Raw genomic sequence first — 27,600 nt, 5'->3', positions numbered from 1 at the left:
TTGATTTACTCAACCATTATCTATTATAACCATTATTTACATCACTGTGGAGTCATGGATATTTATTAAACATTTTGGATTCTAACACAATACCCCTTTTATTTTGTTGCTCAAATTGTTCCAGATTTGGTCATTGGGATCTTTCAGTTGGTTCTTGAGTCCCTTTTTTAAACTTCCATCATTGTTTTTATTTTTTTCTTTTTTGAGCACTTTGTTATTTTGCGGCACTTAAAAAAAAAAAAAAAAAGTCCAGGCTCATCTTGTATACTTTTTGTCCTATTCCTAGAACAGGCCATTTCTCCAAGGAGCACTGTTTTCTTTTATTGTAGAGTATATTTGGAACCAAGATACAGGTGCTAAATGAGCTCATTACTACTGAAGTATTGTTGATTCTAGGCCGTTTTTCAGTCTACTTTATATATTAACTAATACTGATTTTGTTTATGAATTTGTTAATATGAATATGTTGTATATTTGTGAACTTTTATGTCAAATAAGTGTCTGTGTTAATAAGCCTTTCTTATGCTAAGAGCAAAGAAATGTATCTATGTTTTTAGCTCATTTATAGTTTACTTATTTCATTTGAAGGGAGGATAGGATAGGCTGTAAATCTCTGGTGACTTTCTTATCCATCACAAAGCTGAACCCTGGGTTTGGGGCTAATGTCCCCAGATCAGAAGAACACCAATTCTTCTCCTGCTGGGGACTTTATCCTCACCAGTGGGAAGTCACATCATTAACACACTCTGCCTTACCTTATAATACCACCCTGTGAATGCTGTTTCACCAGAGGCCAGTCCCGAGACTCTAGATAGGATGGGATTTTAGCTGTGCCAGAGCCAGGGCTTTTCAATGTAACATAGGTACCCCACAAGGCATAGAGGCCTACCAGCTTAGTGATTTCAAGAAAGCAATTGAGGAGTTCTTTTGGCACAGAGGGTTAAGGATCCAGCACTGTCACTGTTGGATCGCTACTGTGGCGCAGGTTCGATCCCTGGCCCAGGAACTTCCATATGCCATGGGAGCAGCCAGAAAAAGAAAGAAAGCAATTGACCTTAGGAACTGAAGTGTAAACAAGAACACAGCTTAGAGGTCTGCTATGTATTCAGCCTCACTGCTGATATAAGTATAATCTCAGTGTTAGCCACCACAGTTATCATTTCAATTCATTTTGTATTTCCCTTTAGAATTTGGACACAATCAGCATAATATCTTCCATATTCCCATATAATCTAGTACAACTGGATTTAAATTCAACATGAGTTCCTGTTGTGGCTTAGTGGGTTAAGAATCTGACTAGTATCCATGAAGATGCTGATTTGATCCCTGGCCTTGCTCAGTGGGTTAAAGGATCTGGTGTTGCCGCAAGCTGTGGTATAGGTCACAGACGTGGCTCGGATCCCGAGTTGGTGTGGCTGTGGTGTAGGCTGCCAGCTGCAGCTCTGATTCACCCCCTAGCCTGGGAACTTTCATATGCCATGAGTGTGACACCCCCCAACCCCACAAAAAAAAAAAAATTCAACATGAGATTCTTTTTTAATGGCTTAAAAAATACCTGTTTTATTCCTAAAATAAAATTATGAGAATTTATCTTTTGTAAAACTGAAGACCTTACAAGACATTTTGCAATAACTCGCCAACAAGAAATCTTATGTTGCCACCTGGAGTGGTACCACTTACTTAGTCTGTCCATGCATGGCTACAAGATATTTCTTTTTTTTTTTTCCTTTTAAGAATTGCTTAATTCTTTCCTTATATTTGTATTTTTAATTGATGTGTAATGACATGTAACATTATATAGTTTCAGATGTACAGCATGATTTAATATTTGTATATGTTGCAAAATGATCACGTTGTCTAATATCTGTCATCACATAGATACACAAATTTTCTGTCATAACTTTTAAGACCTATTCTCTTAGCAGTTTTCAAATATGCAATGCAATGTTATATTATCACCATGTGGTACATTACATCCTATGATTGACTTCAGTTTGTACCTTTTGACTCCATTTACCCAACTAACATTGTATGGATCTCTGGGCCTCCTTCCCCTGCTGCAACATCCATCCAATCTGTAATCCAGTCCTGCTGCTTTTTCCTTGGTAAGCATCCATATATTCATCCTCCTCTTTTATTTTCAGACCAGTGTCTGATGATACATTTGGGCTCATGCCATCTCAAATGACTTATTGAATAGTTTCCCAACACAGCCTCTGGGTCCACTGTCAGATCAATCTTCCTAAAATACCTGCTGTATTGCCTTCTTAAAGACTTCAATAGCTGGCTTCCTTACCCTCTTGCCAACCAGCCCTGGTGGGGGCTCATGATAGCATAATTTGCAACCCACTGCCTATATAAACTATCTATTCCTACATGGGTCCCCCAACATGCCTCTTATATTTCTATTTGCCTTGGCGTGGCTGATTCTTGTCTGCACTGTCTCCCTCCCTCAACTTTTTTCTCCATGTGGATCATTTACATTTAGCTTCCTCCCCTTGCTTATTTGTAACTGTTTTTCCAACAGTGGGAAATATTTACTTAATTGTTCAATTCCAGTGTACATGGATAGTGATTTCTCATACATTCATGGGGTACAACTTTATCAAGTAGAATACAGTGTTATACATATTCTATTTAACTATTTTTTTAACTCTTATAGCTCCCAATAATTTCCAGAGTTACTTAAATCGGCACCCTTTTCCTCCACTCCCTTCAACAAAGTTGTTTAATACATTTGTAATATAGATTTATTCTTCTGCCACATTCTGCATCCCATCCTGTATGCCTTAACCTCCTAAATGCTTTTTAAAATTTTGAATACATTAAGATTCACTCTTTGTGCTGTAAGGTTGTATGGGTTTTGACAAGTGCATAATGTCACATATCCACCATTACAGTATCATACAAAATAGTTGTATTGCCCTATAAAAACTTTCGTGATTATTTAATGCCCCCTAACCCCTAGCAACCACTGCTGTTTAAAATCTCCATAGTTTAGCCTTTTCCAGAATGCCTTACAAATGGAATCATATAGTACTTAGTTTTTCAGACTTGACTCACTTAGTAATGTGCATTTAAGATTCATCTATGTCTTCATGTGGCCTTATAGCACATTCCTTTTAATCCATTTACCTAGTGAAGGATATCTTGGTTGCTTCCAGCACTTGGTATACTATGAACATTCTATGAACATTTACATATAGGTTTTTATGTGGACTTCAGTTTTCAATTTATTTGGATAAATATGTAGAACCATGATCACTAGAGTCTATATAGTAAGATGATGTTCAGCTTTGTAATAGCCAAACTGCCTTCCAATGTGGCTGTGCCATTTTGCAATCCTACCACCAGTGAATGAACGTTCTTGTTCAGCATCCTTACCAGCAAGTGATATTGTTGAGTTTTGATTTTAGGTACTTAATTAAGTGGGTAGTAGTATCTCACTGTTTTAATTTGCATTTCCCTAATAATGCCATATGGGATATAGTGCATCTTTTCATATGTGCATTTGCCACCTACATACCTTCTTTTGGGGAGATGTCTGTTCAGTTTTTCTGCCCATTTTTTTTATTTGGGTTGTTGAGTTTTAAGTGTTCCCTGCATATATTTTTTCTTGGTCTGTGGGCTGTCTTTTCATTCTTTTAATAGCATCCTTTACAAAGTGAAGATTTTCAGTTCAATTTATCAATTTGTTTTTTCTTTCATGGACCATGCTTTTGGCATTGTATCTAAAAATTCATCGCCAAATCCAAGGTCATCAAGATTTTCTCCTACATACATATATTTTAGGAGTTTTGCATTTTTTTATTTAGGCCTATGATCCATTCTGAGGTCATTTTGCTAAAAGCTGTAAAGTCTTTGTACAGCTTCTTCTTTTTTTTTTCCACACAAGGCCATCTAATTCTTTGGTATCATTGTTGAAGCCACTTACATTTGAAAGGTTCAGTAAAACCAAGGATAACAAAAAGCTATTGCTATTGCAGAGAGAGAGAGGAGAAAGAGAAATCAAATGTTATAAACTGTTAACAACAGATGATTCTAGATGAAGGGTAAGTGGGCATTTATTATACTCTTTCAAATTTTCTGTAGCATTAACATTGTTCAATAAAAAACAGTGAAATACTTGTACAAAGGTAGGAAAAAGTGAAATCCATTTTAGTATTTTCATTAAATTCTTTGCTTCTCAAAGGGTTAAGTTTCATATGTATAAAAGATTGTAATTACGAAGAAAAACAGATTATCTAACAACTGGATTAGCTACCAAATTCCTAGAGAAAGACATAAAAGAAAAAAATATCAGCTAAAGACAAAAATATTAAATTTTATATTAAAAAATTCCTACCATAACTATGGATTCATCCACTTCTTATAGTTCAGTGTATTTTTACTGAAATAATCCTCTTGTAAATATGTAACTAGATTTGTCTTGTTATAAATGTCTTTAACTAGAATTATTAGTCCATTGTGTTTGTTATAATTTTGATACATTTAGGCTTAAATCTAATATCTTATTCTGTACTTTATATTTGTCCTAGGTGTTCCATTTTTCTCTATCATTCTCTCTCTCTTTTTTTTCTTTCTTTCTATGGAATGATTGAGACCTAGTTCTTTAGTTCTCTGGTTTCTAACTTTAAGCTATTAGATGGTCTATAGTGGATGGACTCTTGGTGAGGTTTCCTGTCCCAACATCCCCATAAGAACATGAAAACCGGAGTTCCCGTCGTGGCGCAGTGGTTAACGAATCCGACTAGGAACCATGAGGTTGTGGGTTCTGTCCCTGCCCTTGCTCAGTGGGTTAAGGATCCGGCGTTGCCGTGAGCTGTGGTGTAGGTTGCAGACGTGGCTCGGATCCCGCGTTGCTGTGGCTGTGGCGTAGGCCGGCGGCTACAGCTCCGATTCGACCCCTAGCTTGGGAACCTCCATATGCCGCGGGAGCCGCCCAAGAAATAGCAAAAAAAAAAAAAAAAAAGAACATGAAAACCAAAAACTCAAGATCATCAGGTTTTAAGAAATGCCCTAAAGAGGATTTTAGCTTTAGTGTTCCCTTTACCTTGCTGGGTTTTTGGGCTCTGAACAAACTGTACTTTCTAGTCAGCTCAGTAGTGTATTTTAAAAAAAAATCACTCGGAAGACAATTTATTTTGATTGTTAGACTAGATCACCATCAAACAATTCCAATCCTTAGGCATTATATATATCAATAGTATTTTCTTTAAATAATATTGAATGGCTATAAAGTTTTTGATCATGTTACTAACCAACATTTTATTTTCATTTTATTTATGAGTTCTCGTGGTCTTAATAGATTTCATCACTGGTATATTTTGAAATGTTATTAAATAGTTTATCTAGTATTTTTTTCATGTTCTCAATGGGAGGGACCATCATGGTTACATTTTTGTCCCCAGACTGCTGAAAATGGAACTCTAAATTGCTCTTTAAATTTTCAGAGGCTTTATTCTAAAAAGGACAATCAGAACAATCTATAAAAAGAAAGGAACTAGTCTCTTACCAGGCACTTCTGGGGACAGAGGACTTAGGCTGAGATACGGGAGTTCAGTATGTCTGATGTGAATTACATATGTCAGTCACCTAAACTACTACTTATACACGAGAGTTCATAATATTATTTGATACTTATGGTAGAAGAGCTTTTCTTAAAATTGTAATCTTATGTTCAGAACTAGATTTTTTTTTTTCCTTGAAGTATACAACCATTCAATTTTTAGGCCCAATTTTGAACAATGTCAACTTCTATTCAATCCTAAAAATTTAATAGTACAAAATAAAACACTAGGAAGCTCTAATTCTTTCCCCAAAGATATATAAAGAGGATGGAAATGTGGTTCGGCATTACATAATACTGCCACCCACTCTAGAAACAGAAATGAGTGCCTAGCAACAGTAAAGGGTCATCTCGGGAGAGTGCCGATTGCTCATTGGAGCATTCTAAACACAGATGCTTTTCTATCCTTATCACTTCCAGTCCCTGCTGAACATATGCTGGTTACCTTGGATCCCAGGGCCATCTGATGAGAACCTTCTTCCTATGACGACCAATAAATGCCACTCAAGGTAGCGTCTACCTTCAGGCTACCTCTTTCAAAAAAAAAAGGAAGGCAAAATAAAATTTGAAACATTGGAAGAAAAATATGCATTTTGTGTGCATTCTTCTTCCCCAGTAATAATTATTTCTTTCAAAATCTGTTAGTGTCCTTGTTGGCATTTTTGTGACTTTACCCCCATACATACAAGTTTTAGCAGCAAGGGCGAAACATCCAATTCTTTTTCTTATTTTTTCCTTTTACTGCTTTACCTAGGGCATATCGAAGTTCCCATGCTAGGGGTCCAACAGGAGCTGCAGTTGCAGGCCTATGCTACCCCAGCCACCAGAAATGCCAGATCTGAATTTGTTTTTATTTTTCTTAAACATAGGGCCATTCAAATTTTAGATTAAATTTGAACAATCCCAATTCCTGGTCAGTCCTAAAGATTTACTAGCACAAAAAAAGATCAGAGAAGCTCTAATTCTTTTCCCAAAGATAAACAAAGGTGATAGAAATGGGGTTTAGCATCACATAATGTTGACATCACTCCAGAAAGAGAACTGAGAGCACCTCTTCCTAGGCTTCTTGGCTATTTGCATATAGCTCCCTCCCTTTCTTTTCTTTTTTCTTTCTAGGGCTGCACCCGAGGCACATGAAGGTTCCTAGGCTAGGGGTTGAATTAGAGCCACAGCCACAGGCATGTCAGATCCGAGCTGTGTCTGTGACCTTCACCACAGCTCACAGCAATGAGGGATGTTTAGCCCACTGAACAAGGAAGGCTTGGGATCAAACTTGCATCCTTATGGATACTAGTCTAGGTTTGTTACTCCTAAAGAGGAGTATTTCCTTGTCATCTGTTTCAGTTTATCATTATTGGACTTCTCCTTTAAGACTAATGCTTTTTGTGCCCAGTTTAAGATTGGTTTTCCTTCTTTCAAGTCATAAAGATATTTTTCTATGTTATCTTCTAGAAACCTTACTGTTTTACTTTTTATTTGTAATTAGACTGGGAATTGATTTTTTTTTTTTTTTTTGTGATAGTCTGAGTTAGGGGCTACGATTATGTGAATATATGGCTATTCAACTGACATGAGACCGCTATTCTAGATAATAACCTTTCCTCACTGCTATGTAGTACTAGTTTTGCCATAAAACAAGTATCCATATTATATGTATGGAGCTCTTTCTAGATCCTTTGCCTTTTTTTTTTTTTTTGCCATACCAGTAGCATATGGAAAGTCCCAGGCCAGGGATTAAATCATAGCCACAGGTGTGACCTACACTACATCTGTGACCTATGCCAGACAAGGCCAGATCCCCAACCTACCCTGCCATAGCAGGAACTCCTCAATCCTATGCTCTTTCACTGGCCTGTTTATCTTTGCTCCAATGTAGCACTATCTTTTTTTTTTTTTTTTTTTTTTTTTTTTATAGGGCTATGCCCTCGGCATATGTAAGCTCCCAGGCTAGAAGTCAAATTGGAGCTATGGTTCGTGGCCTACACCACAGCCACAGCAATGAAGGATCTGAGCTGCATCTGTGTCCTACACCACAACTCACGCCAGACCAAATCCTTAACCCACTGAATGAGGCCAGAGATCGATTCTGTATCCTTATTGATACCAGTCGGGTTTAAAACAGGAACTCCCCAGTACTGCATTGTCTTAACTGCTGTACTTTTATAATAAATCTTCATCTGATTAACTCATCCTACTATTACTATTTGGTCAAATATGTCATGCCACCTCATTCCCTTATTCTTTGTTCTTCTATTCAAGATTGTCTTGGCTATTCTTGGTCCTTTGAATTTTCATATACATTTTAGAAATAACTTGTCAACTTTCCTCTCTCCTCTAGATATACTCACTCCCTGGGTGAACTCATCCAGTTTCATCACTTTGAATATCCACATTTAATCTGTTAAACAATCATCTGCAGTGTATCTTTAAAATAAATCCAGAATCTAATGACCATTATCAATCTGGTCCAAGTCACCACCTATCTCTTAATGGTTTATTAAAATAGCCTCCTGGTTTCTAAACTTCCATCCTTGCCTCTCCATGGTAGAGAGATCTTTTGAAATAAAACCTGATAATGTCACTCCTCTGGTCACTTTATTATATCTCTCAATTCTATTCTAAAGAACATTGGCTTTCCTTCATCTTTCTACTGTTACGATCACATGGCAAACTTCTTTTGTTTTGAATTATTTCTGAAGCTGTTTCATGCATTAAAAGGTTTTTGGTGCACTGCAACTTTTTTTCCAGTACTGGTAGACTTAAAGTCTTAAATTTACTGATGGAATAACAAAATTCTAGGATACCATCTTTAAATGTACTGACAATTGTTTTTTCCTTGTATTCGAATTGCACTTTTTTTTTTTTGTCTTTTTGCCTTTTCTAGGGCCACTGCCTTGGCATATAGAGGTTCCCAGGCTAGGGGTCTAATCGGAGCTGTAGCCACCAGCCTACTCCAAAGCCACAGCAATGCCAGATCTGAGCCGCGTCTTCGATCTACACCACAGCTCACGGTAACACCAGATCATTTAACCCACTGAGCAAGGCCAGGGATCAAACCCGCCACCTCATGGTTCCTAGTCAGATTCGTTAACCACTGTGCCACAATGGGAACTCCCAAATTGTACTTTTTTCTCTTTCTTTTTCTCATAAATCAACTCAGGTTCTAGGATGATTTAAGTTGCCTCTATTTGGTCTTACTTGGTCAATAAGAAAGTAAAACTGATGCTATGTTAAGAGGGAAATACGCAATTTGTCAGTTTTTAGGTGATCATGACTATGCTAGTAAAAGTAGCTAACTTTCAACTTACTAAAGAGGTTGTCTTGACTGTTAAAGAATAAATATCTCAGGAAACAATCTTACTTAACGGGCTTAAATATTTGGGTGGATAAGAGAATATATTTTTTGGAAGTGTTTTTTTTTTTTTTCAGAGTGATAACTATGAGCACAGTTTATTATGATACTATTTATAGCAAAAAATTCTTGGAAGGGTTTCATTTTGTGAACCTCCAATACTTACCTTGGCCTTGATTCTGACCCTTCCTATTTTTCATAGGGACAATATGCCCTCATCACTTTTTTCAAGCCCCCTATTACCACCATTACAGTGGATCTTTGAACAATGCAGGGCTTTGGGGTGTCACTCTATGCAGTCAAAAATTACTTGTGTAACTTATAGTTACCCTCCATATACCCGATTCCTGCACAATGGCTGTTCTGTATTCCCAGATTGAACCAATCCTGGATCATACAGTACTGTACTGTAGTATTAACTGTTGAAATAAATCTATTTGTAAGTGGACCTATGCAGATGAAACCCATGTAGTTCAAGGGTCATCTATACCTAAACTCTTTAAACTGTTCTTCCTTGCATTCTCAATAAAGAAACAACTCCTCATCAGGCTGTATAAGTCCTAGTTAATCTAACTCCTCTGACCTCTCTAATCTCATCTTTTGCATCTCTGTTCCATCTATATTGAACTACTTGCTTTTTCCCAAGAGTCATGTTATTTTGTTTCTATGTGTTGACTATTTTTTCCCCCTCTGGAGCCTCTCCTCAAGGAGGATAACCTCAAAGATGGAGCTGAAAGCCCATTTTGTCTTAGATTTCCTTGCTTCCTCTAGATGCGGAAGCCCTCCCCTCTGTTGTCACAGCATACTGTACATACTTGATGTGACAATACTATCTGTGTGACTTTGGGCAAGGTTACATCCTGTGCCTGTTTGCTCTTCTGTGATGCAATAATAATAGGGACTGCCTTGTGAGCACTGATGAATTCAGCCGAGTGACAATGCTAGGCACATAGTACAATGTCCATAAATATTTAGCTAGTATTATTGTCCGACAATATAATGTTCACTGTCTTTCCACCTGTTGCAGTTGGTTGTTCAGTTAGGACCAAAAACTGTCAAAGTGGAGTTCCCGTTGTGGCTCAGCGGTAACAAACCCAACTAGTATCCATGAGGACTTGAGTTTGATCCCTGGCCTTGTTCAGTGGGTTAAGGATCTGGCATTGCTGCAAGCTGTGGCATAGGTTGAAGATGGGTCTTGGATCTGGTGTTGCTATGGCTATGGTGTAAGCCAGCAGCTGTAGCTTCTATTCAACCCCTAGCCTGGGAACTTCCATATGCCCCGGATGCAGCCCTAAGAAGACAAACAAAACAAAACAAAAGCTGTCAAGTTTACACTTGATCTGCATCCCCAAGGTCTAGAACACTTTGAAACATATTTGGTGCTCAATATATATTTATAGAAAGAGTAAAAAGTAAACTCTGGAGTTCCCGTGTGGTGCAGTGGTTGGCGAATCCGACTGGGAACCATGGGGTTGCGGGTTCGGTCCCTGCCCTTGCTCAGTGGGTTGGTGATCCGGCGTTGCTGTGAGCTGTGGTGTAGGTTGCAGGCGCGGCTCGGATCTCGCGTTGCTGTGGCTCTGGCGTAGGCCGGTGGCTGCGGCTCCGATTGGACCCCTGGCCTGGGGGCCTCCGTGTGCCGCGGGGGCGGCCCAAGGAAGTAGCAAAAGGACAAAAAAAAAAAAAAAAAGTAAACTCTTTAATGTAGATAGTAAGGCAGGGCTGAATCATTTGTATGCACATTCTAATACATGAATATAGCCTAAGCTGAGGCCAGAAAATGAAAAAAGAACAAAGTACTAAATATTCAACCTGATGGTTTTATGATTTTTTTTAATGGCCTTAAAAATTTGCAATGGCCATTTAGGATTAGAAAATTATGACAGCAGTAGTAGCATTTCCTTTTGATTGAGTTAAGTGTATTCACTAGTTAAACATATATATCAGAAATTTTAGTTCTCTATTTGATATACAATTATATCTTTTAATCATAATTTATTAGACCACAAAGGAAAAAAGCAGTAAAAGAAGTCTAATTTCCCTCAGTTAAAGAAATGTGTGTCAACACACATGTAAAAATGGCCATATTTCTCACTGTTATATTCATTTGGATTGGTGGTTGTTTTCCTCATTTCTGAGTTATCTTGATTTTGTGGACAGTATATACTCTCAGCTTGTTCAAAGTATATCTCCTTCATTAAAATTTTTTTCTTTTCATGGAATTTTTTTGTTGTTGGTTGATGGCCAAAGGCTTACCTTTTATTTATTTCCCTTGTTTTTTTTTTTTTTTTTTTTTTAGTGTCCAGAGCAATACTGAACTATACTTTAAATACCATACAGCTTTCCTCAGTAAAGAGGCACAAAAGAGAAGCTGAACAAATTTCAAGATTAAAAAAAAAAAACCCAATAAAACACATCAGCTACATAGAAACAAGAATCACAATGAAACTCTTTCAAGTATTGTTTGCTATGAATAGTATCATAATAAATTATGTGCTCATATTTGTCACTCAGAAAAAAATCACTTCTAGAAAATATATGCTCTTCTCCACCCAAATGTTTAAACCTGTTAAGATTGTCTCCCAAAAGATTTATTCTATAACAATCAAGACAACTTTTTTAGTAAGCTGTAAGTTAGCTACTTTTATTAGCATGTCATGATCACCTAAAAACTGACAAATTGCCTATTTTTCTCTTAACTTAGAGTCAGTTTTACTTTCTTATTGACCAAATAAGACCAAATAGAGGCAACTTAAATCATCCTAGAACTCAAGTCAGTTTATGAGAAAAAGAAAAAAGTATGATTTGAATACAAGAAAAAATGAAATTGTCAGTCAAATACTCAAAGATGACACCCTCAAATTTTGTTACACCACCAGTAAATTTAAGACTTTAGGTCTACTAGTACTGAAAAAAAAAATTACAATGCACCAAAAACCTTTTAATGCATGAAACAGCTTTAAAAATAATTTCAAACAAAAAAAGCTTGATGCGATTATAACAGTAGAAAGATTAAGGAAAGCCAATGTTCTTTATAACAGAATTGAGAGATATAATAATTTTTTTCATGTAAAAGAGAATTGAGAGATAGAAAAAAAATCCTTTTAAGCCACTGAGTTTTGGGGGTGGTCGTTATGCAGCAACAGGTAACTGAAAGCAGCAGGGAACTCCAGGCGGCCTTGATGGCAGTGAGCATAGACTCAGGAGTCAGGGGTGAATCGGTACTGCCTGATCTGTGGCTAGGGAGCACCGGTGGGCATAAAGCAGAGAGGAAGGCAGCAGCAATGGCACAAGAACAGCTAGAGCAAGAGGATTACAGGGCTGCAGGTAGTAACTCTGACTATATGTGTAGCATCCTATATATACCCTGAATGCACTCAGAGAGATGGAAGGGAAGAGCTGAGGTCTTGGCTAAGGTAGATGGGTTAGGGTTAGTAATCTATTAGATGCAGGGGACAGTTAAAGTGACATTAAGGTCCATGTGTTGGTGTTAAGAATATTAAGGCATAAAATGAAAACAAACTAAAAACTTTCAGAAGTCTGTTTTTCCTCATCATTCCTTTATAACTCTAATCACTTTTTTTTTTTTTTTTTTTGGTCTTCTGTCTTTTCAGGGCCCCACCTGAGATATATGGAGGTTCCCAGGCTAGGGATTGAATTGGAGCTACAGCTGCCAGCCTATGCCACAGCCACAGCAACACTGGATCTGAGCAGCATCTGCGATCCACACCACAGCTTAGGGCAATGGCAGATCCTTAACCCACTGAGCAAGGCCAGGGATTGAACCTGTGTCCTCATGGATACTGGTTGGGTTCATTAACCACTGAGCCACCATGGGAACTCCTCTAATGACATTTTAATGAAAGGGTTATAACTCAAATAGTCCTTAGTGCCTTGCTATAATGCAAGTAGACTGTTTAAGGAACAAGGCCTGATAATATATTTCTTTTTTTTGGCTCTTTAGGGCCACACCCGCAGCACATGGAAGTTCCCAGACTAGAGGTTGAATCCCAGCTGCAGCTGCCAGCCTACACCACAGCCACAGCCACAGCACCGCAGGATCTGAGCCGCAACTGCATGATCTACACCACAGCTCATGGCAATGCCAGATCCCCGACCCACTGAGTGAGGGCCAGGGATCAAACCCACATCTATGTGGATACTAGTCAGATTTGTTTCCACTGCACCACAATGGGAACTCCAAGACCTGATGATATATTTCTGTACAGGCCACAGGGGTATAAATAAGATTGACACGAACTCATCTGTGCCTCCATTTTGGGATGAAGTAAGGTCAAACAACTACCAAGTAGTAGTGTTGTCACTTGTACTGACTCAAGTAAAAGGATAATAATATGGGGTTGCATTTTATGAAACTCTAAACTTATTACGAAAACCTTAAACTTCATGTAAAATGCTACCAGCAGAGTTTTAAATAAACTAAGCAATTTTTCCCCTAGTATAACTAGAGAGTTTAGTAGCCTTAAAAAAATACTTCAGTGAGGAGTTCTCTTGTGAAGCAGTGGGTTAAGGATCTGGTGTTGTCACTGTGGCGGCTTGGGTCACTGCTGTGGTGTAGATTTTATCCTTGACCCAAGAACTTCCACATGTTGTGGGCTCAGCCAAAACAAACCAACCAACAAACAACAACCCCCCCCCCCAAAAAAAAACCCTTCAATGAATAGAATAAATGTGCTAGTCTAACTAAAAATAAACATAAAGCCCTATGCTGACAAATTTTACAAATGATCTTTTTAAGGCAGCATATATGTGTATTGCTGCAAATGTGCTGTTTAGCTAATCTGACAAATGTGATATTTTGCTCTTTGCTAGATTTTGTTCACATGCTAGCTGGGAATATGAAATGCATTTCCAAGTTGAATTTCAGGAAGCACTATAGAGATTGTTGTAATAAAGAATCCAGATATTTCTTCCATGACATTCCTTTCCTCTTAATACTTCTGTAATTCAATCCAAAAAGACTGAGTTTAGAAAGATTACTTCTTTAAAGGCCATTAGCATTGCTTATTGTTAACCTTCACATATTTTCCAGGTACTCAAATTTCCTTGTTTTAAAATCATCAGTTAACTGAAAACCAAACTAAGGATATCTTACAATTTTTGTTTCCTTGTTTTAAAATGATAACAATATTTAACAGCTCAATTCTGTGAGTTTTCTGACACTATTTCTCAAAAAAAAAAAAAAAAATCACCACCAGTTTTTCTATTTCATAACCTCTCCTGGTAATGTTTTTCCAGCCTGTATGCACCTTCCAATCACTTGGGGAACTTCAAAAAATAACAATATCCAGCCCCATCTGAGATTCATGAAGAAAAATCTTTGGGAATGGGCTCTAGAAAAGCTTTTAAATATAGCATAGTGCTTTGTGAGCTCTTACTTTAAATGAGGACTCCAAAATACCTCTATGAAAATACATACTCAATTTAACATGTATTCAGTTATAGTGATAATAATTTAAGATTTTTAATCAGTTGTTATGAACCGTATTTGTCAAGTTAAATGGTGGCATCAATTTTCAGCATTTGTAAAGCTACAGAACTACTTTTCTAGTTCAAAGTTTTAATTTTAGAGTAACCCATCATATAAAACTCCTTTTTAAATGGTGAATAAGGTTAGTAAATGTTGTCCCCTTATCGAGAATTTTTAAGATTAGTTTGAGGGATCAAATGTTAGCAAAACAGAAGAATCTGACCTGCAAAACAATAATAAAACAGGAATCCAGCTAGGAGTAAAAGGAATAAATGGTCACTGATTTCAGAGCCTATTTGTAGGCTGACATGCTTTTTTTTGTTTGTGCCAGCTTCCACACCTCTTCTTATTTATATTAGTTTCCATTTTATCTCATGAATTTCCAATCATTCTTTATTTTTATTTTTTAACTAAAAAATTTTTTTGGAGTTCCTGTTGTGGCTCAGTGGATTAAGAACCCGACTAGTATCCATGAGGATGCCAGTTCCATCCCTGGCCCCGCTCAGTGGATTAAGGATTTGTGCTGATGCAAGCTGCGGCGCAGATCTGGTGTAGCTGGGGCTATAGCACAGGCCTGCAGCAGCAGCTCCAGTTTAACCCCTAGCCTGGGAACTTCCATATGCCTCTTATTTATTTATTTATTTATTTAGTCTTTTTGCCTTTTCTAGGGCGGCTCCCGCGGCATATGGAGGTTCCCAGGCCAGGGGTCTAATCGGAGCTGTAGCCGCCAGTCTACTCCAGAGCCACAGCAACTGGGGATCCGAGCCGCGTCTGTAACCTACACCACAGCTCACGGCAACGCCGGATCGTTAACCCACTGAGCAAGGGCAGGGACTGAACCCGCAACCTCATGGTTCTTAGTTGGATTCGTTAACCACTGCACCACGATGGGAACTCCAATATGCCTCTTTTTTTAAAAAAAGTAAAGAAAATAAGTTTTTTTAGAGCTGCACCTGTGGCATATGGAAGTTCCCAGGTTAGGGGTCAAATCTGAGCTGCATCTGCATACGACTTATGCCACAGCTGGATCCATAATCCACTAAGCCAGGCCCAGGGATTGAACACACATCTTTATGGACAGTATGTCAGGTTCTAAACCTGTTGAGCCACAATGGGGACTCCTCCAATCATTCTTCAGTAAGAAATGTTCCATAATAACCCACCTCCTCTGTCCCACCAGTACAGGCTCAGGCCTTGGGAAGTACTCTCTCATTAGGGAAGCTGATTGATTTGATAATTAATTTTCTAATTTCTTTCTTCCTAAATCATTCTTGTGAAATCCTCCAAGATTCTTTAAGCAAATAGGCAAACATTGTTCATATTAAAAAAAAAAAAAGTGTGGGAGTTCCCGTCGTGGCGCAGTGGTTAACGAATCCGACTAGGAACCATGAGGTTGCGGGTTCGGTCCCTGCCCTTGCTCAGTGGGTTAACGATCCAGCTTTGCCGTAAGCTGTGGTGTAGGTTGCAGACGCGGCTCGGATCCTGCGTTGCTGTGCCTCTGGCGTAGGCCGGTGGCTACAGCTCCGATTCAACCCCTAGCCTGGGAACCTCCATATGCCGCGGGAGCGGCCCAAGAAATAGCAACAACAACAACAACAACAACAACAACAACAAAAAGACAAAAGACAAAAAAAAAAAAAAAAAGTGTTAAACTAGCTGGCAATCCTATTGATGTCTCTGGGCCACTGCTGAGGTAGTGCAGGAATATGGATAACATTTAAAGTTAAATCTAGTAAATTACTTACTTTGCATTCTCAAACTAGAAAACAGACATATCTGCCTATCTACTACCTAATGTCTTGCAATCATGCTCTTGAGGTGCTGCAAGGCTGTGAATGTCCTCCCTACTGACCAAGTGAGCAGAGCACATGGAATGAAAGGGAGCAGGGCGACAGCCTAACAGGCCAAAAGTCCATCTTGGCCATCATCAGTGGGTGACAGATATCTCAGCCAGATCACCCCTACAGGAAGGCTGACCACATGGAAAACACACATCTCTAGTGAATATTTTCCATTCACCTCCTCTTTTATGAAAGATGCTCAGGGTGCATAAGAAATCAAAGCTACACATTAGCATAAAATGTTAACATTAGGCATTATCTCCCAATGATAGGTTCAAACCCACCCCAGATTCTAGGATTAAAATCGTCTCCCTTGTAATAGTGGGGAACTGCTCTGAAATACATGAACTAAATGCTAAATTATTCTCGTGTAGGTATCGGGGAATTTCAAGTAATGTAAAGTTTTTTTTTGACCAGCTGAACTATCAAAATTGCCAGGCAACAACATTAAGAATACAAACCTGCAGCTGTTAGGAATATTATTCTGCATATCAGCATACCTCCAGATTAAGACAGACCTATGTAAAGGCACACTGATTTATAAACTTTAGACATTAAATTACTTTTTATAGCGATATCCCATATAGCAAATGGATAGATAAGAAAAATACTGTCGTGAAAATAAGTGGAAAAAAGAAAGCTCTTAAGTGGCCATCTACTTCTAGAATCTTGAAAATCTTTTAGATAAATAAGAAACTTGACATCTTCACTGGACTCATACCAGCTTTGTGGCGGGGGGACGGGGGGGAAGGGGACTCGAGACAGCCTGCCTGGTGATTTCACAGAGGTTCTGGCCTTCTGTTCACATAGTCTTCATGACAGGTGCAGCCCCTTCCCTCCCTCCATCTGGAGCCTGGCTTAGCACTAAAACTGGCCTCTACATCAGCAAGCAGCATATGGGCTGGGACAGGGGAAGCATCTCCTTTCTGTTGGTATCTGCTCCTTGCTGTCTTTAGCTTGTTTCTTAAGTTACTGTACATATCTTGGTCCTGACTCACTGCAAGTGTTAAACTTTTTAAAAAAATGTAGTAGTTGCTATAAAGAAAATACATGCTTCTAAGTTATGAAGCATAATGGAGTGAATCAGTCATCCATCATCAAAGTGAAATACCACCACCACCATTGTCTCAGAGCCCTCTCCTCTGCCAGGGTACTCTCTGAGTTAACCCCTATCCTAAAACTTATTATTTAGGATAATTATTCTTTCTTCTGCTTCTCTCTTCTCTTTGAAAAATAGATTTGCCATATATATCTATCTCTAAATTATATATTGTTTATTTAGTTCTACTTATGCTGGCACCTTTAAAATGGCATCAGCTGAATGCAGTCATATCTGGCTTGTTTTTTTTTTTCAAAAAACACACTTTTAATTTTCCTGGCATTTGTATGTTGATGTTTGTAAGTGGTACCTCATTCAGTTTTACTACTGTGTAATATTTCATTATGTAAATATATCAGCATTTAAATACCCATTCTCTTGTCCATGTAAATTAGTATTCTTGGTACGTTTTTGCTTTAAGAACTTTCTTATAAATATTCTTGCAAATGTCTCCTGGTTCAGGTCCCAAATTCCACCTAATTATGGAACTGCAGGGTTATAGGGTATGTGAATGATTATCACTATGAGTTAGGGCCAAACTGTTTTCCAAAGCAGTCGCAGCATCTTACTCTCTTACTGGCATCACAAAAAACGATCTTGTTGCTCTGCTCATCCTTGCCAACACTTGGTATTTTCAGACTTCCTAATTTTTGCAAGCTAGCAGGTGTGAAATGGAATTTCAATGTGGTCTTAATTTACATTTTTATGAAAACTAATGAGTTTTGAGGATCTTTTTCCATGTCTAGTTGCCATTGGTTTCTTCTCCTAGGAGATGCTTTATTCTTTTGTACAGTTTTTCCCTGTAGATTGTCTATTTTCTTAATGATTTTAAAGAATTTTATATTTTTAGACTATCATGCTTTGTTAGTTGCATATGTTCCAAAACGGTCTGTAGATTTTGCCCTCATTGGACCAGTGCTGGCTTCTTCTATCACAGCCTCCTTCCCTGCCCCCAAGCAATTGAAGAATTGAGAAAAATAGCAATGAGTTTCTAAATTTGAGTTTTAGAAATTCTATATCCAGGAGTTCTCTTGTGGAACAGTGGTTTAAGGATTATGGTGTTGTCACTGCTGAGGTGCAGGTTCCATTCCTCTCCTGGGGAACTTTCACATGCCTCAGGTGTGGCAAAACAAAAAAAACAAACAAAAAACAAACCAGAAAAAACAAAAAATAAAAAAACCCCAAAAACCTATATCCTGAAAGGGATATTTAAAATAATTAGTTTTTTCCCACACAGATTGGCAAAGACAGATTTATTGTCAGGGATGGCCAGTGTAGTAAAAATTCAACTACTATTTTTGAAAATGTAAAGTGAGTCTTGATAGGGGTGGTGATATACAAGTGTACTATTTGACAACACTCATTGAAATTATTGCACATAAATTCTATCCCAATAAAGCGGATTTCAAATGTAAAATAAAATAAGAGGTGTAACGTACAACCCAGGGAGGTGGTATAACACATTGGTTGTCTGGTTCTAGAGCCAGACTGCCACCTAATAAGTTACCGCAAGTAACAAGGCAAGTTATTTCATATCTTTTATCCTCGCATTTCTCAATGGCAAAATGAAGATAACCAGTGGTATGTATATGACTGTGTTATGGTAAGTGCTTGTTTTCATAACTGCAAACTAAATTTCAGTGAAAACTAAATTATCAGTGTGAAGTAAATTTTTCTTTTTTGGCAGCTTCTGGCATATAAAGTTCCTAGGCTAGTGATCAGCTCCAAGCTGCAGCTGCAACAACCCTGGATCCACTGTGCTGGGGATCGAACCTGCATCCTGGGACTGCAGAAACGCTGATCCTACCACAATGGGAACTCCACTGATAATTTCTTTTTGAGTTTGCTGTTAAGTAAGGTTATAGTTTCATTCTTTTTTCTGAGAGATGACCAAGTTGTCACAACACTTTTTAATTATCCATCTTTTCCCACTGATTTGGAATACTACTTCTGTAGAATCAGGTTTCCATATTGCCTGGGTTAGTTTCTGGATTCTGTTTCATTAAGTCTACTATCAAGCACTGCACCAATAGTACACTGTCTTAATTACTACAACATTGTAATAAATCTTGATATGCAATAGGGCAACTTTTCCTTCCCTGTCCTTTGCTGTTATCTTATTGATTCCTGAGCTTTTGCTCTTTCCTATGAACTACAGATAATTAATCTATCAAGTCCCATGAAGCAAAAGCAAAAAAATTCTGTTGGAATTCCAGAGAACTTATAGATCTACTTGGGAAGAAATGCTAATCATCAACTAATACTGATCCATTAATATGCTTTATCGATTTATTTAGAACTTGATCTTTCAGGGGAGTTCCCGTCGTGGCGCAGTGGTTAACGAATCCGACTAGGAACCATGAGGTTGCGGGTTCGGTCCCTGCCCTTGCTCAGTGGGTTAACGATCCGGCGTTGCCGTGAGCTGTGGTGTAGGTTGCAGACGCGGCTCGGATCATGCGTTGCTGTGCCTCTGGCGTAGGCCGGTGGCTACAGCTCCGATTCGACCCCTAGCCTGGGAACCTCCATATGCCGCCGGAGCGGCCCAAGAAATAGCAACAACAACAACAACAACCACAAAAAAAAAAGACAAAAGACCAAAAAAAAAAAAAAAAAAAAAAGAACTTGATCTTTCAGTCACATTTTACACCTTTATAGGTTTTTTCCTCAGTGTTAAAAAGTCTGTCTTTTAACAAAAAAATCTAATCTATTTACATGTATTGTCTTTACTGATATATTTGAACCCATTTCTACATCATTTTTGGTTCATATGTCCCCATCTCCTGTTCCCTTTATTTTGGTCTTTTATATCCCCTTTAGTCTCCTTTTTTTCCTCTGTTGTTGTGGAGACTATAAATTAAAATTATAACCTTTGAAGTTACTGAATCTCTGCACATGACAGAGACCATACCATTCTCTTCTCATCTTGATTGAGAGTGAAGGGAAAAAGAGTGAAACTAGATAAAAAGGTAAAGAAAGCATGAAAAAGAGGATAAGTGACAGTGATGACATACTTTAAAGTGGGGAAGCAAAACTGAATTCTTCAAGGGAAGAAACTGAATGCTTTCATTGCTTGTAAATTTTCTCCTCTCATCACATATTTAAGTGTATCTGGGCAGTGTCATTTTTAGGTTACAGGTCATATTATTTCCAGCATTTCCTTTATATCCTCTCAGTCATTCAAAGTAATCAAATTCTCTTTTTATTACAACTATTACTCTTAAAATGGTTTACCACCTGTTTTACTGATCTTAGTTTTAGGTGAGCTATTTTAATTACAGCACTATAAAAATTGGTCACCAGAAAACATTTCAGGTAATTGGGTACAGAGTTACTGGAAGACAGTATACTTTATTTCCTTTTAAAAAATTATTTATTTATGTTTGTTTATTTTTGTGGTATAAGTGAATGGACATTATAATTTTCAGGTATACAATAGTGATTTATAATTTGTAAAGGTTATGCTACATTTATAGTCATTAAAATATTGGTTATATTCCATGTTGTACAATATATCCTTGTAGTTTATTTCATATATAGTAGTTTGTATCTCTCAATTGTCTATCCCTAGACAGTACATTTTATTTCTTAAACTTAGAGACCAATTGAAATAGTAGTATTTGCATCATATTTATTCACAATATAAATACAACACATAGGGTTTAGAAGTTTCTAAAAATTATTTAATCAAAATAACAGTGCATAAACTTTGAGGGGGAAAAGGTTTATTTCCAATTTGCATATCTGTAACTTTTATTTTGCAAGGAAAAGATCAGATATTCTTTCAGAATATCTTTACACAAAGCTTTTAGGCCACTTCTCTCATACAGTTTTATTTAACACTTTATTTTTAAAATGTTTAATATTTATACACTCACAGGGCTATTTTATATAGACTGAGAGGTATATCTTTAGAGAACACTTTTTCCTATGTAGGTATGATCCATTAAACACCTGAAAACCATTATTATTTCTACTGGCAAAATTAAGCCACGTATACTAAGTGGAAACTGAAAAGCCCGGTATTTCAGAAAATCAGAAATAAAAACTAAGGTTAATGAAAATTAATGATTAAAAAATACAGTTCAAATAAACAGACATCAAATGAACAACTGGGAAGTTTGTCCAGCAATGGTGAGACTGGTTGGTGTCCCCAGAGAAAACAAGACAGGCACAAAGCAGTGAAGAACTGATCATGGCTGTAATGATCCCTTTAGGCAAATATCACTGTTCATTCTCTCTTATTCCTATATTCTTTAAGTTAACCCTCATGGGTACATACCTACCCCTCATTGTTCCTGTGGGCCTTTCAAATGTTAAAATAAAGAGTCAGTTTATCTACTTTCCGGTTCTGGTGAAAGTGCAATCCATCATTTGGGAGCCCTAGAGCTTGGTGATTAGAGTTTGATGATGAAAAGTGTCACATTAGTAGAAACTTTAGCATATAATTTATTCAGTGCTGTACATAATTAGGGTGGATTTTTTTTTAAATGCCAAACAGTGCTGTCTATTAATTATTCCTGATATTGATGTAATACAAGGTTATGTATTCATTTATTTAAGTAGTTTTATTAAATACAAAATGGTTCATAGTAATTTACCTGTGATTCTCCATCAGAAGCATACAAGTCATATAATTAAGAAAGCTTTACCTAGCTTTCTACTCTCCCTTGCCTGCCTTCAGTGGTGGTGAACATACTGCTCTTATGAGATTGTCAGTCTCAGTGTTAAACAACTCTTCCCCGTAACATTTTCTGGTGGTATTGCTCTAGCCTTGCATTTCACAGTAAGATAGAAAAATCAGTACTCCCTCTCTTACCTGACAACTCAAATTAATTAAGACAGCTATTTTGTTAGATTTTTTTCAACTTTCTAATTCAACCCCTCAAACTATTCCTTGCCATACACCAATTCTCAGGATATATAAAAGAGATTGTTATGGGCTGAATTGTGTCTCCCTCCAAAAGATATGCTGGCCTTACTTGGAAATAGGGTCCTAATAGAAGTAGTCTAGCTACGATGAGATAATCAGGGTGGGTTCTAATCCAATATGACTTGTATCCTTATAAATACGGAAAATTAGGACACAGAGACAATGCCATGAGAAGATGAAAGCAGAGATCAGGGTGATGAATTTACAGGCTGAGGAATGTAAAGATGACCAAAAAAATTCCAGAAGCTAGGAAAGGACTTGTAGCAGGTTCTTCTGCACAGACCTCACAATGAAGAACCCTGTTGACACAATAATTTTCTATTATTCAAGCTATCCCATTTGTAGTATTTTGTTACAGCAGCCCTAGCAAGCTAATACATTACTCAGAAATGTGACATGAGAAAAGGTTAAGGAAATTTTCTACAGCCAAATGCTTGGTTTTATTTTGGGGTGAGAAAATTCTTTCTTAAAATGGGCATATCATGGGAGTTCCTGTTGTGGCACAGTGGAAACGAATCCGATTAGTATCCATGAGGATGTCGGTTTGATCCCTGGCCTCATTGCCATGACCTGTGATGTAGGTCACAAGACATGGCTCGTTGCTATTGCTGTGGTGTACGCAGGCAGCGGCAACTCTGATTCGACCCTTAGCCTGGGAACTTCCATATGCCACAGCTGTGGCCCTAAAAAGACAAAAATAATAATATAATAATAATAATAATAAAAATAAAATAAAATGGAACCACCATTACTTGAAAATATTAATGCGTTCAGCAATGATATAGCTGAATACACTCTGAAGTTATGTTTTTTATGTTTTGAATTATTGGCCAGCACAAGTCTTTTATGTTTAAATTTGTCCTATGACTTAGGTTTTCATGATTTTTTTTTTTGCAACTCTGCTTTTGTAGAGTTGATGACACTGTTACCAGTAAAGGAAGCAACATACTAGTAATCCTTGGCTCTGTATTCAAATCCTAATGTCCTGACAACTTCTAGGACTAGGAAAACTAACTTGTAAACCACATTTTATTTATAAATTTAGAAAATAAGGACTGTAAGAATTGATGTGCAGAACACGTGATTATAAAAATTATTTTCAAAGTGTACTGTATCAGCGATTTCCATCAGTTTGAGGAAACTCTGTAAATACTGGAATAGAAAAATTAATTTTGAAACAGTAAAAAAAAATTATGATGGATTGAGCAGCAGCAGTATTGTATATAGAAAATTCTTAAGAGATATTTACAGATGCTTATGAATTTTCAAATATCATTATGGCCTAAAATTTTACCCATTGAAGCAGCAAACAAATCCATTTTCAAATGGGGATGCTAAGCAGATGGTATCTTTGGAGGATCACTCCAATAGGACTTGTTGCAGTGATGGAAATATTCTATTTCTGTGCTGTCCAATAAGGTAGCCTCTAAACTGGCATAGGTGAGTAGTTGAAATGTGGCTAGTGTGACTGAGGAACTTAATTTTTAATTTAATTAATGTGCATTTAAATGGCTATATGTGACTAGTGGCTACTATATTGAACAGTGCAGCACTAATATAATCTTCTTCCCTTTTCATTTATTAAAATGGTTCTCAACCAGTGGCATTGCTGCCCACTAGGTGACATGGCAACATCTGGAAACATTTTTGGCTGTCATATCTGGTGGGGGGGGGTGGTTTGCCACTGGCATCTTATGAACAGAGGCCAAAGATGTTGCTAAACCTCCTACAATGCACAGCACCAAGAAATATATATCCAGTCCAAAGTGTTATTAGTACTCAGTGAAACCCTAAAGAATCTTAAAATGAAAAAAAAAAAAAAATCTAACAATAGCTAGCCTGCTCTTTAAGTTTTATTGTAGTTGATTTACAGTATTGTGTTAACCTCTCCTGTAAAGCAAAGTGACTCAGTTACACATGTATACTTTTTCACATTCTCTTCCATCATGGTTTATCACAGGATTTTTTTTTTCTTTCTTTTAGGGCTTGGGGTTGAATCAGAGCTACAGCTGTTAGCCTACGTCACAGCCACAGCCAAGGTGGAATCAAAGTCTGTGATTACACCACAACTCATGGCAACGCTGGATCCTGGACCCACTGAGCGAGGCTACAGATTGAATCTGAATTGTAATGGATAGTCAGGTTCATTACAGCTGAGCCACAGTGGGAACTCATCATCATTATTATTATATACCATTTATTTAAGCACTTAAGTCTATACTGAGAGAAGATCAATAAAAGTCTTGATCCTAAAAAGGTTAAAAAATCCAGTGGAAAAATAGCTAATATAGCAGCAGTGAAAAAGTGGACAAAAGCAAATTGTTTCTGAAATAAAGGCTAATAAAGGAATCTTGTTGGGAGTTCTGGCCTATGCAATGAAAACAAGACACAATGGATTAGGATGTGTTTTCTGTCTTAATGAAGGAAGACAGAAAAGATGACCTCTTGCAGGACATTCACAATAAGTTATATGTTTAAAATTTTTAACTTTTCCAATTTCTTTGAAAACATCATTGCTTCTATTTACCTTATTTCTCATGCTTTAATAGCAGTAAGTATCCTGTTCTTAGACACAACTCAAGAACATTTAAGCCATTTATATGACAGCTCATCAAAAATCTACCTTTTCAACCTAGTTGAAAAAACTATTCTAGCTATCATTGAGATCTTACAAATATTTAAAGCACATATAAAGGAAGAAAAATATCACTAGTAAGTTATAAGTCCCCTTGACATTCACAAGGATTTAAAAATTACTCAAGATGTTCTTCATTAATCCTGTCATAATCTTTAACGAACACACACATAGTGAGTCAAAGCAGGTTGCTTTTATAACAATACATTTCAGAGATGATGCTGGCTTGCACGAGAGTATTATAAGTAAGAGAAGAGAGAACTGGCTGGATGCTGGGTGTCTTTTGAAGGCAGACGCAATAAGATTTGCTGTAGTAGTCAATATATGGAGTGAAAAAGAAGAATAAAGGATGATGCCAAGGTTTTTGGCCTGAACTATTGAAGGAGTGAGTTGTTGTTAACTGAGCTGGAGCAGGCTGTCAAAGCCACATCAAAAAGGAAATTCAGGAGTTCAGTTCTGGATATCTTACATGCAAGATGACTTTTAGATGTTTCCAAGTAGGCACTTAAAAATATGTATGATTACGAATTCAGCAGAGGTCTGGGTTGAAGATATAAATTAATGAGAGTCCTTACAGGAGTGTAGATAGAAAAGAGGCTTAAGGACTGAGCCCCTGGACATATCAATTTCAATAATTCAGGGCATGTGGAGGAATGTGGTAAGGGAGAGGGAGCAGGGAGTGGCCAATGGGTTATGAAGAAAACAAAATACGCAAGGTTTCTTGGAATCCAAGTGAAGTACTTCAAGGAGAGAATGAGCAGTTATATCAAAAACTGCTGCTAAGTAACATGAAGACCATGTGTGAGGTCACTGTTGACATATATAGAAGGGTGATTTGAAGGAGAGTGGTTGGTGTCAGGGCCGAAATGGTATGGGTTCCAGAGTGACCCAAAAGAGAGGAAGTGGAAAAAGTGTATAGACTGTTCTTAAGAGGAGTTTTTGCTTTAAAGAGAGAGAAATAGGTAAATGAGACAAAAAAATATAGCAGGCTGAAAGTTTTTTTTTTTTTTTTTAAGATGGGAACATTAATAGCATGTTTGAATGCTGACAAGAAAGATTCAGCAGAGAGGGAAAAGAGGATGTTGGAAAGAAGGGGGAAAAATGCTGGAATATGGTTTTTAAAGTATGTAATTTAGACTCTATAAGTACCCATTAAACATAATTGAAGAGGATCAATTAAAAAAAGAGGACTAAGGTTTTGCTAGTACTGCCGGATAATAAAACTATGGTAAAAGAAAAATAAAAGTGTATTATAGTGTAAAAAGGGAAATACAGATGTATGAATTAAAAAGGAAGTCTCCAAATTTAACTCTATATGAGAAAGTAGTACAAATCAAATATCTGGAATAATTATTTATTTATTTATTTATTTATTGTCTTTTTGCTATTTCTTTGGGCCGCTCCCGCGGCATATGGAGGTTCCCAGGCTAGGGGTCGAATCGGAGCTGTAGCCACTGGCCTACCAGAGCCACAGCAACGCGGGATCCGAGCCGTGTCTGCAGCCTACACCACAGCTCACAGCAATGCCGGATTGTTAACCCACTGAGCAAGGGCAGGGACCGAACCCGCAACCTCATGGTTCCTAGTCGGATTCGTTAACTACTGCGCCACGACGGGAACTCCTAATTTTTTATTTTTTACATTTCAGGGCCCCAGGTGTGGCATATCAATGTTCCTAGGCTAAGGGTTGAATCGGAGCTATAGCTGCCAGTATATGCCACAGAAACTTGAGATCAGAGCTGCATCTGTGACCTACACCAGAGTTCACAGCAAAGCTGGATCTTTTACCCACTGAGAGAGGCCAGGGATCGAACCCACATCCTCATGGGTCCTAGTTGGGTTCATTAACCACTGTGCCATGACGGGAACTCCGTAGAATACTGCTTTATATTTATTAGTAAAAAAGCAATCACAAAGTAAAAAAAATTGAGCAAGCTGAACTGCATTAAAACTATGAACTCTCTATATAACTAAAAATAAAATACCTGAAGAGAAGTATAGTTAGACTGAGAAACAATACTTGCATTGAAAAGGACTTTAATATATGACAATTACTAAATATTAGTGTCAATATTAAACCTTTCTAATGAGAAGGAAAATGCAAAAGAAGACAATGAGGTCTATTATATTCATTAGGAAAGTACAAAAAAATTAAACCCTCCCAATCTGGCTATACTGTGATAAAGACAGTATTCATACGTTGTTGGTAGCAAGTAAATCATTTTGGATAGCAATTTAGTAACTGCTATCAATGGTCAAAAAAATATTCATAGCCTTTGACTCAGAAATACTCCTCTTGGATATTTACCCTAACGAAGCACTTAAAAGTATATATAAATGAGTAATATAATCACATTATAGCATTAACTATGATAATGAAATATTAGAAGTGATCTAAAAGAAAAACTAAAAACAAACAAAAAAAACCAGAAGAATGGCTATGAAAATTATGAATACTGGCCTGATCAAATAGAAGATATAAGATTTCAGAGCAATCCAGAAGACGTTTACCATATAATAATAAATAGCAGTGTAAAAAACTTTAAAAACTATACTCTTAATTACAACTGTTACCTACACAGACAGAAAAATGTAAATTGGAAATAGTTTAAACATCCAATCTGCTGGGACTATAGGGGACTATGTTCTTACCTGTTCTGATAACTACTAACACTTACTGAATACT

The 27,600-nt window shown here is 37.3% G+C and overlaps 1 protein-coding gene and 2 long non-coding RNA genes across 3 annotated transcripts in view; 1 reads left to right on the top strand and 2 right to left on the bottom strand.

Moving 5' to 3' along the window:
* Positions 1–27,600, bottom strand: part of LOC102165048 (uncharacterized) — a 1,242,341-nt gene that overhangs the window by 767,528 nt on the left and 447,213 nt on the right. The gene's annotated exons all lie outside the window — the stretch shown is intronic.
* Positions 1–27,600, bottom strand: part of REEP3 (receptor accessory protein 3) — a 104,737-nt gene that overhangs the window by 73,459 nt on the left and 3,678 nt on the right. The gene's annotated exons all lie outside the window — the stretch shown is intronic.
* On the top strand, positions 17,149–20,857 carry LOC146396847 (uncharacterized). The gene is made up of 2 exons (XR_014827985.1): positions 17,149–19,665; positions 19,984–20,857. It is a non-coding gene; the product is annotated as an uncharacterized LOC146396847 (long non-coding RNA).

This window comes from Sus scrofa, chromosome 14, assembly GCF_054392235.1.
Source record: "Sus scrofa isolate SSC_HxYL_T2T_F1_AM1 chromosome 14, Sscrofa_HxYL_maternal_Yorkshire_Landrace_v2.0, whole genome shotgun sequence".
NCBI classification, from domain to species: domain Eukaryota; kingdom Metazoa; phylum Chordata; class Mammalia; order Artiodactyla; family Suidae; genus Sus; species Sus scrofa.
This window is presented reverse-complemented; position numbering and strand designations above follow the sequence as displayed.